The sequence below is a fragment of the Rutidosis leptorrhynchoides genome, chromosome 3 (genome assembly GCF_046630445.1).
Source record: "Rutidosis leptorrhynchoides isolate AG116_Rl617_1_P2 chromosome 3, CSIRO_AGI_Rlap_v1, whole genome shotgun sequence".
Classification (NCBI taxonomy): domain Eukaryota; kingdom Viridiplantae; phylum Streptophyta; class Magnoliopsida; order Asterales; family Asteraceae; genus Rutidosis; species Rutidosis leptorrhynchoides.
This window is the reverse complement of record NC_092335.1, coordinates 580,297,551-580,305,935: the sequence shown is the minus strand read 5'-3', so window position 1 is coordinate 580,305,935 and position 8,385 is coordinate 580,297,551. Positions and strand designations below refer to the sequence as shown.

At 36.5% G+C, this 8,385-nt stretch overlaps 1 long non-coding RNA gene across 2 annotated transcripts; it reads right to left on the bottom strand.

The window, feature by feature from the left end:
• Positions 1–4,403: 4,403 nt before the first annotated feature.
• Positions 4,404–7,065, bottom strand: LOC139898702 (uncharacterized). 2 transcript variants are annotated; one of them, XR_011777105.1, is made up of 4 exons: positions 6,714–7,065; positions 6,571–6,621; positions 5,153–6,348; positions 4,404–4,791 (listed from the first exon to the last, which is right to left on the bottom strand). It is a non-coding gene; the product is annotated as an uncharacterized lncRNA (long non-coding RNA). The 2 variants fall into 2 exon arrangements; XR_011777104.1 differs by lacking the exon at positions 4,404–4,791 and having other exon boundaries at positions 4,815–6,348.
• Positions 7,066–8,385: the final 1,320 nt, after the last annotated feature.

Here is an 8,385-nt window from a genome sequence, read left to right as displayed (position 1 = left end):
TGGTTAAGCGTGCTCGGGCAAGAGCACTACCAGGATGGGTGACCTCCTGGGAAAGTGCTTCTCGTGTGTGGTCGCCAAGAAAAAGCCGTGCGCCTGCGGGCAAAGCGGACAATATTGTGGTCATGTTAAGCTGGGGTGTTACAGAATGGTATCAGAGCCACTCATGTGCCGTTGGGGGTGGTGGGGCAAACCTCATCGAGGACGATGAGTCCCTAAGGGGGGGGTGAATGTAACACCCTAGGCAAATCCCACATCGCCCACGAACATGAGTGATCATGGGATTATAAGGTAATACTCACGCTTAAATGACACAACGCGTTTTGGGATCACAGGCTGAGTAGAAGTGCGAGTACGTTGTGGTTAAGCGTGCTCGGGCAAGAGCACTACCAGGATGGGTGACCTCCTGGGAAAGTGCTTCTCGTGTGTGGTCGCCAAGAAAAAGCCGTGCGCCTGCGGGCAAAGCGGACAATATTGTGGTCATGTTAAGCTGGGGTGTTACAAAAATGGTGTCTCTGAACGAAAAAATAGAACTGTAATGGAAATGGTCAAAACGATGATACATGAAAAAGGCCTTCCAAACAGTTTCTGGGCTGAAGCCGTATACACGGCTGTATATATACTAAATAGATGTCCCACGAAAGCCATAGAAAACAAGACTCCAATTGAGGCATGGAGCGGAAGGAAACCATCAGTGAAACATCTATGAGTATTTGGGAGTATTTGCTACATCCACGTTCCTAAGGAGAAACGTTACAAGCTACAAGAAAAATCAGAAAAAGGAATATTCTTGGGCTACAGCACACAGTCTAAAGGCTACCGAGTCTATAACCTGAAGATTAATAACATCGTGATCAGCCGAGACGTGAAGTTTGATGAAGACGCTTCTTGAAACTGGGAAAAGGACAAAGTTGAAAAACAAACATATTTGCCTCGGATATCTATGGAAACTCCAGCCCAACAACCACTGCAAGTTGAGCATTCTGAACAACATGAAAGTACCGGTGAAACAAGCCCTGCTACACCAACTTCTCCATCAACAAGTTTACCTTTAGCGCAAGACGAGTCAAGTCTAGAGTCAACACCTGGAAGAGTCAAAGCGTTAGCAGAGATATACGAGACTTGCAACTTTACAACTATAGAACCTGAAAGCTATGAAGATGCAGTCAAAGATGAAAAATGGGTGACTGCTATGAACGAAGAAATAAGAATGATCGAGAAAAACAACACATGGGAGTTAGTTGATCCTCCAGAAAATAAAAAAATCATTGGAGTAAAGTGGGTTTACAAAACAAAGCTCAATCCTGATGGTTCTATACAAAAACATAAAGCAAGGCTAGTAGCTAAAGGCTATTCACAACAGCCTGGAGTCGACTACAACGAAACTTTTGCACCCGTAGCACGACTGGATACTATAAGAGCTCTTGTGGCGCTAGCAGCTCAACGAAGATGGAAGATTCACCAACTAGATGTGAAATCAGCCTTTCCAAATGGGTTTCTAGAAGAAGAAATATACGTCGAGCAACCACGAGGGTTCATTCAAAAAGGAAAAGAAGAAAAAGTCCTAAAGCTCAAGAAAGCCTTATATGGACTTAAACAAGCGCCACGTGCTTGGTATAGCCGCATTGACAGCTACTTCACAAGTTCAGGTTTCAGGAGGAGTCAAAGTGAGCCTACACTCTACATCAAAACCCAAGGTAACTCTGACACTCTCATTATTTCCTTGTATGTCGATGATCTAATATATACTGGAAACAATGAGAGAATGATACAAGAGTTTAAAGAAGACATGATGAAAACGTTTGAGATGAGCGACCTTGGATTGATGCGCTATTTTCTTGGCATCAAAATCAGTCAAGAAAATGAAGGCATCTTCATATGCCAAAAGAAATACACGGAAAATCTCCTGAAAAAATTTAAACTGTACGGTTGTAAAACCGTAGCCACACCACTAGTTGTAAATGAGAAGATGAGAAAAGAAGATGGATCGGAGAAAGCAGACGCTTCAAGATTCAGAAGTCTTATTGAAAGTCTACTATATCTAAAAGCGACAAGACCAGATATCATGTACGCAACCAGTCTACTATCCAGGTACATGCAAAACCCTACTCAAATACATTATGGAACTTCTAAAAGAATACTAAGATACTTGCAAGGTACCATGGACTATGGAATATGGTACAAGCCCACTTCAGACTCGATGCTTCAAGGATACACAGATAGTGATTGGGCCGGATCGGTGGATGACATGAAAAGTACTTCAGGATACACATTCACACTTGGATCTGGTGTCTTCTCTTGGGCGTCAAAGAAACAAGAAACGGTAGCACAATCATCAGCTGAAGCCGAGTACGTCGCAGCCGCAAACTCAGCTAATCAAGCTATATGGCTCAGAAGAATTCTAGAAGACATGGGTGAAAAACAAGATGACGCTACACAAATTTTCTGCGACAACAAGTCTGCAATCGTGATGGCAAAGAATCCAGTGTTCCATGGTAGAACAAAACACATTGATATCAAATATCACTTCCTACGAGAAGTCTCAGCCAAGAAAGATATTGAATTAAAATACTGCAAGACCGAAGATCAGATTGCAGACATATTCACCAAAGCACTACCAAGACCCAAGTTCGAGTTTCTACGTAACATGCTCGGAGTAACATTGAAATACATTAAGGAGGAGTGTTAAAAATTAATGTATTTCTTGTTTGTTCTAGAATTAACCAGGAGTTGGTAAGATATTTAGTAAATAAAACATGTGCCGGTTACTAGAAGTAAGTAGCAGTATGTAAACCCAAAATATCTGAAAATACTAGAAATAAAGCAACCGACCTATGAAGCCTATAAATAGGCATTGTGTCTTGCAAGTTGTAGAACAACAAAAAAAAAAAAAAAATAAGTTTTCAATCAATAAAAAAATCATTTCCTCCTACAACAACTCTCTGTATTCTATACTTTCAAAATATCTCCCCTTTCTAACATAATATATTATATATTATTGATCACAATTATTGCTCTCACTATTTTATTACAACTAAAATAAAATAAATCATTACAATTATTTAATCAAAATATACTTCTATTTTAAACAATATACACACCTAAATAAGTATATACGCACCCAAATAAGTTTATATACCCAAAATAATTCAATGAATCTAAAACAAAGAGGTAGTTTTACTATCAGATTATTAGTCAATATAAATTAGTCAACCCTAGATAGAAAATTATATGTACATTCAGACTTTGAAAGTTCATGCAAAGAAATTTTCAATCAAATGGCAATTGCAAACAAATGTTCAGTAACAACCGGTTTAAACGAACCTGCTGTATTATGGACCTCTAACGCAATTGATAGCATTATTAATCTGAGCACCAAATCACGCCATATTAAACATACGGCACCCGACGGTAATACATTCACTGCATAATAGATAGGAAATATACCAATTAAAAGCATCAACATATAACAGTTCACCATTATAAGAACAAATTTCATACAACAACGATAAAACACCTGCAACATTCGAAGATCCAAAAGATGAACATCTATCTTGACCAGAAATACCTCTACCTTCAATATTTATACTGCTAGAACATCTCCATTTGGTCGAGAATGAGTTTTAAGATACATCACCATCTTCAGCTCTAGTGATGGATAATGAAGCAGCGTGTACAAACTTGATCGACCTTTTCTTAAGCGGCATTATCAAGATTTTTTTTCCCGTAGATGGTGGTTCTGTCAGGTCCCCCAATCTTTAGATAAGTAAATTGATAGTTATTAATCAAGTAAAGATGTACAAATTATCACTAATCAAGTAAAGATGCACATTTAGAGCCTCATAATTTTCATTAATATATATAAACACGTTACTTTATACCATGGTGAAAAACTAATATAAACCACATAAATGAAAAAAACTTAAACAATGGAATCCTTCAAAAATTACCCAACATGATCATACTTGAAAAGCTGTAATCCGGTGCAATCCACTCAATGAAACAGTACAAAACATATACAGAAACAACAGGGCAATAAATAGATGCACGATCACACATTGCAAACATGTGCATGTATAAAACATTCATAAAAATCCGGGCATAGCCTGGGTGGCCAGGGTGCCCCGCAAACGTCCAGTTGACCAAGTCAAATGGCTGTTCATCTCAAATAAAACATTCATAAAAAAATGTGTTATAAATTTGTTACCCAAGTCTGCAACAGTTTTGTTTACCATGGTCTATACATTATAATGTTTGTAAATATTAGTTGATTGATACTTAGATACATCATTGTTTGGTTGAGTATCATTTAAAACAATCCTTATCAAAAATAATATATGAGACAAATTAACATACCTTGATCCGGTGACCATGCTCAGCTAGTCATTGTCCTAGATGCAATATACCTTAGTTAAAACTCAGGTACGGGGCACCCACGGATGAAGCAAGATATTAAAGAACAATGATAGATAATAATATTGACGAATAGCCATAACTTGGAAGACCATACCTTTTGGTCAAAATGGTCCACATCAATTATAGAAATTTCTCCATAATTTCATAATTGAAAACTTTATTTTCAAGTAGAGAAGGAGTAACTTAAAAATGTGTTCTATCAAGCTAATAGCTTACAATCCATAAAAAAAAATTAGTTATAACTCTAAAGAATTGCAAGGTAATGACTGTTTGCATTTGGAAAAACAGTTCAAATAGGATATACTATAAGAAGGAATGTACAATTCTATAAGTGATTCGAACTTCTGTCAAACCTCCCATATGCAAAACCAAGTCAGACTGCAAAAATTAAAAATATACATTAGACCAGAAGATAGGAAAACTATTATTCTTCTATCATGTTAAAAGTATTGGTTATATCTTGTTTTAGGATCTAAAGAAATCTTAAATTAATGTTGTGCCAATTGTGTGTACTTTGGAATGTGAGAATTGAATTCGTGTCTTTTTCTCGACCATGCAATTGGTCATGACTTACATTAGTTTCCTTTAAATGGGTCATAACTCCAATCAAATGTGGGAAAATCGCAGCCATCAGAAGTAAACGTTCATGGCAAATACTTCTTTTTCGCCTTTTCTTAGATGCGCTTTGAGTAGAAATTAGCAATACATATTGAAAAGCACAAACAATTTGATAACATACCTTGATCATCAGCGTGACTGCCCCCTCATGAATCTACACTGTCTTGTTCCAAATCTGCACGAAAATAATCAGTCAGCATATTATTATCATTTATGCTTTCTTTGCAACGATAGTTTTAATTTTTAACGTCCTTCTCCTTTTTTAAGCTGGTAGCCTCTGTATATGCTTGTGGAGCAGCCACTTAACCTGCACTCATTACCTTGACGACAAATCAATTAGCGCCAATAATCGTAAATGAAAACCTCGAGAATAAATATTGTACATCACACTTTATATGATGAATTTTATACCACCGATTCATGCGTTTATGAAGACCTTATAAATTATGGCAACATCATTAAATCAAAAGTTATTGCATATAAATAGTTATATACATACATTTTTCTAAACAACTGATATATACTAAAGTACTACAGAAATATCTTCCCGTTAACAAAACCAAAAATTACGGGAAAAAGAAAAAAAGAAATGAGGCTCAGTTATCTGCATAAGTTCAATCAAGAGAAGATGGCACAACATGACTGCAATCCATAGGTTGCCCCGCCAAGTCTTGGCTGCAACCTGTAGGTTGCCTCGCCAAGTCTTGACTGCAGCATGTAGGTTGCCCCGCCAAGATACAATTCCACTTTTTCACATTGCTGAATCAAGTTCCCAGATTTTTGTCATCATAGCCTTCCGTTATAATAGTTTTCAACAAAAACAAACACCCGATAATACTGAAATTCTATAACTATGATTAAACATAGTTGTTTGTAAGCACCATTAAACATAATTGCTGATTAAAGATACCAGTCAAAATATCAAGCATGAGAGGATTTTAAGGGGGATAGAAGAATGTCGTTTTTGGAGTGTTTTTGAACCAAACGACCAAAACTTGGGTGTCTATTAGTATATAAGACTGCCCACATACAACTTATCATTTATCATCCGGAAGTACATGAGTTGCCATGGCTGCAACTCAGTTGCCTAGCCAAAATATAACTCATTTTCTCCGATCGTAACACACAATCGAAAAATATCCAGCAACAGTCGTATGTCATAAAACATTAGCCACAATTTCTAGCATTCGTATATCAAAGTTCACCATAATAACCGAAGTGCACAATACACTAAATGAAACTGACCTTTTAGTGCACATCACAACAACCACCAACCACAACCATTGCAACCGATTCCCAGCAATTTTGGTGCAAAACCTAACAAAAAAAACATCAATAAAGTCAACATGCGTGATATTTTTGATCTGCAACAACGTCATTATAAAAGGGTACCGTGTACAACATATAGGACATATTAAACTTAATCAAGACTGGAATATTGTTCATACTCCATCGGTAAATAAGTAACTAACAAAAGTTTCAAAAATCTTGGATAAGAACAGGAATTCAGCTAAAAAAAAAAAGTTGCAGACTACATACCACTTTTCCAAGCTGTACCATGTTATCAGCAAGTCGACGTACTTCTTTCCCCTATAACAATAACAATTACATGTTATATAAGTTAATTATGACTACATAACATAATTACAAAAAAAAAAAAATTTGTTAAGTTTTGCACCAACCTCATGCTTGGAGAGAGAAATATTTCCGATTGCTGCGACGGCGGTTACAACGACTGTGGCTATGGCGGAATCTAATTTTCAGCAGTATTTTGAATCGATTAAAATGAATCAGGAAAAAATAGATAAGCGGCCAACAATGTCGGCCGATTAACACGAATCAGCGAAAAGAGGCTGATTTTCCAACACACGAAACGAAAATATGACTGTATCTCCAATCGATTGTAAGAGATAAGAGTAAAATCGTAGAGCCCGTAAGCATTCTTACACAATTCATACGAATCAGTGAATAGAAATCAAGAAGAACGGCGAATCGCCTCAATCGCCGGCCGAAGCAGGAGGCGCTAGCCCTGTTTTTTTTTTTTCTAATTGGCGAGGAGAGGGTTTTAAGGGGTAGAGAAGGATGTCTTTTTTGGTTTTTTTTGGAACAAAGCGACCAAAATGTGGGTGGGTGTTAGAAATCAAGAAGAATGGCGAATCGCCCCAATCGCTGGCGGAAGCATGAGGCGCTAGCCCTGATTTTTTTTTTTTTTTTTTCTAATTGGCGAGAAGAGGGTTTTAAGGGGTAGAGAAGAATGTCATTTTTGAGTTTTTTTGGAACAAAACGACCAAAATCCGGGTGAGTGTTAGTATACAAGGTTAATTTCATTATATGTTAATATAGATTACAAAAACAATAAATATAAAATACAAAAAATTAAATAATGTAAAGAAAAATAAGATTATGTAATAAATAATTGAGCCCGAGCCGAGCTCGACCCTGTTAAATGTTAAATGAGCCAAACTCTAGCTTAAAATATTAAACTCAAACCGAATCGAGCTCAAGCTCTATGAATTTCAAACGAGCAGAACTCGAGCCTAGTCCAGCTCATGCTCAGCTCGGCTCGACTCATTTACGACCTTAGTTGCAACAACATACTAAAGAGATGAACTTTGTCTCGTGGTTAACATTTTGAAGCTTTAATAAACTCTGTTTTTTAAATAATGTTCTTTTAAATTTTAATTATTAATCATTTAATATAACATTTTATTTTAATGTATGTGTAATGTATGTTTTAACAAAATAATTATATATGTTCTATTTTTAGAAAATGCAAATTTACGAAAAATAGAATAATTTCTAGTCTACTATATTGTTAGTATGTAATATGTAATAACTAGTGGAGTGGTCTGCGCGGTGCTGCGGTATTTTGCGAGCAGTGAGAGGTTGATAGAGTAGTGGATAGTTGGTTTCCCGCGAAACGCAAATTTTTTGGTTTTGCATTACTACAATATACTTTTATTGGTCAGACACAAGTATATTATCTTAACTCATACATTTATTCTGAGTCACCCACCAAGGAAAATTCTGATCAGTCCACCTATCAACAGCAACCTGTACCCTACAATTAAGCATCGTCAATGAAGTATTTCAAGTCAAAGAGCTTGGTCAGTTCTATCTCATCCATCAAATCAATTTAAACCTGATGTCCAAAGTCTTAGTTATCAAGTCTAGGATGCAATAGTTTTAAATTTATATTTAGCGAGGCCTAAATCGTACTACTCTTTATTAAGGTGAGTAAGGCAAGTGAACCTATCTTAACTCATACTCCTTACTACTCCTTGTAATTCAGATAACGTTCCAAAAGGTCTAAACTTTCTTAAGCATAATGAAGTACAAGGTATGCCATATCCG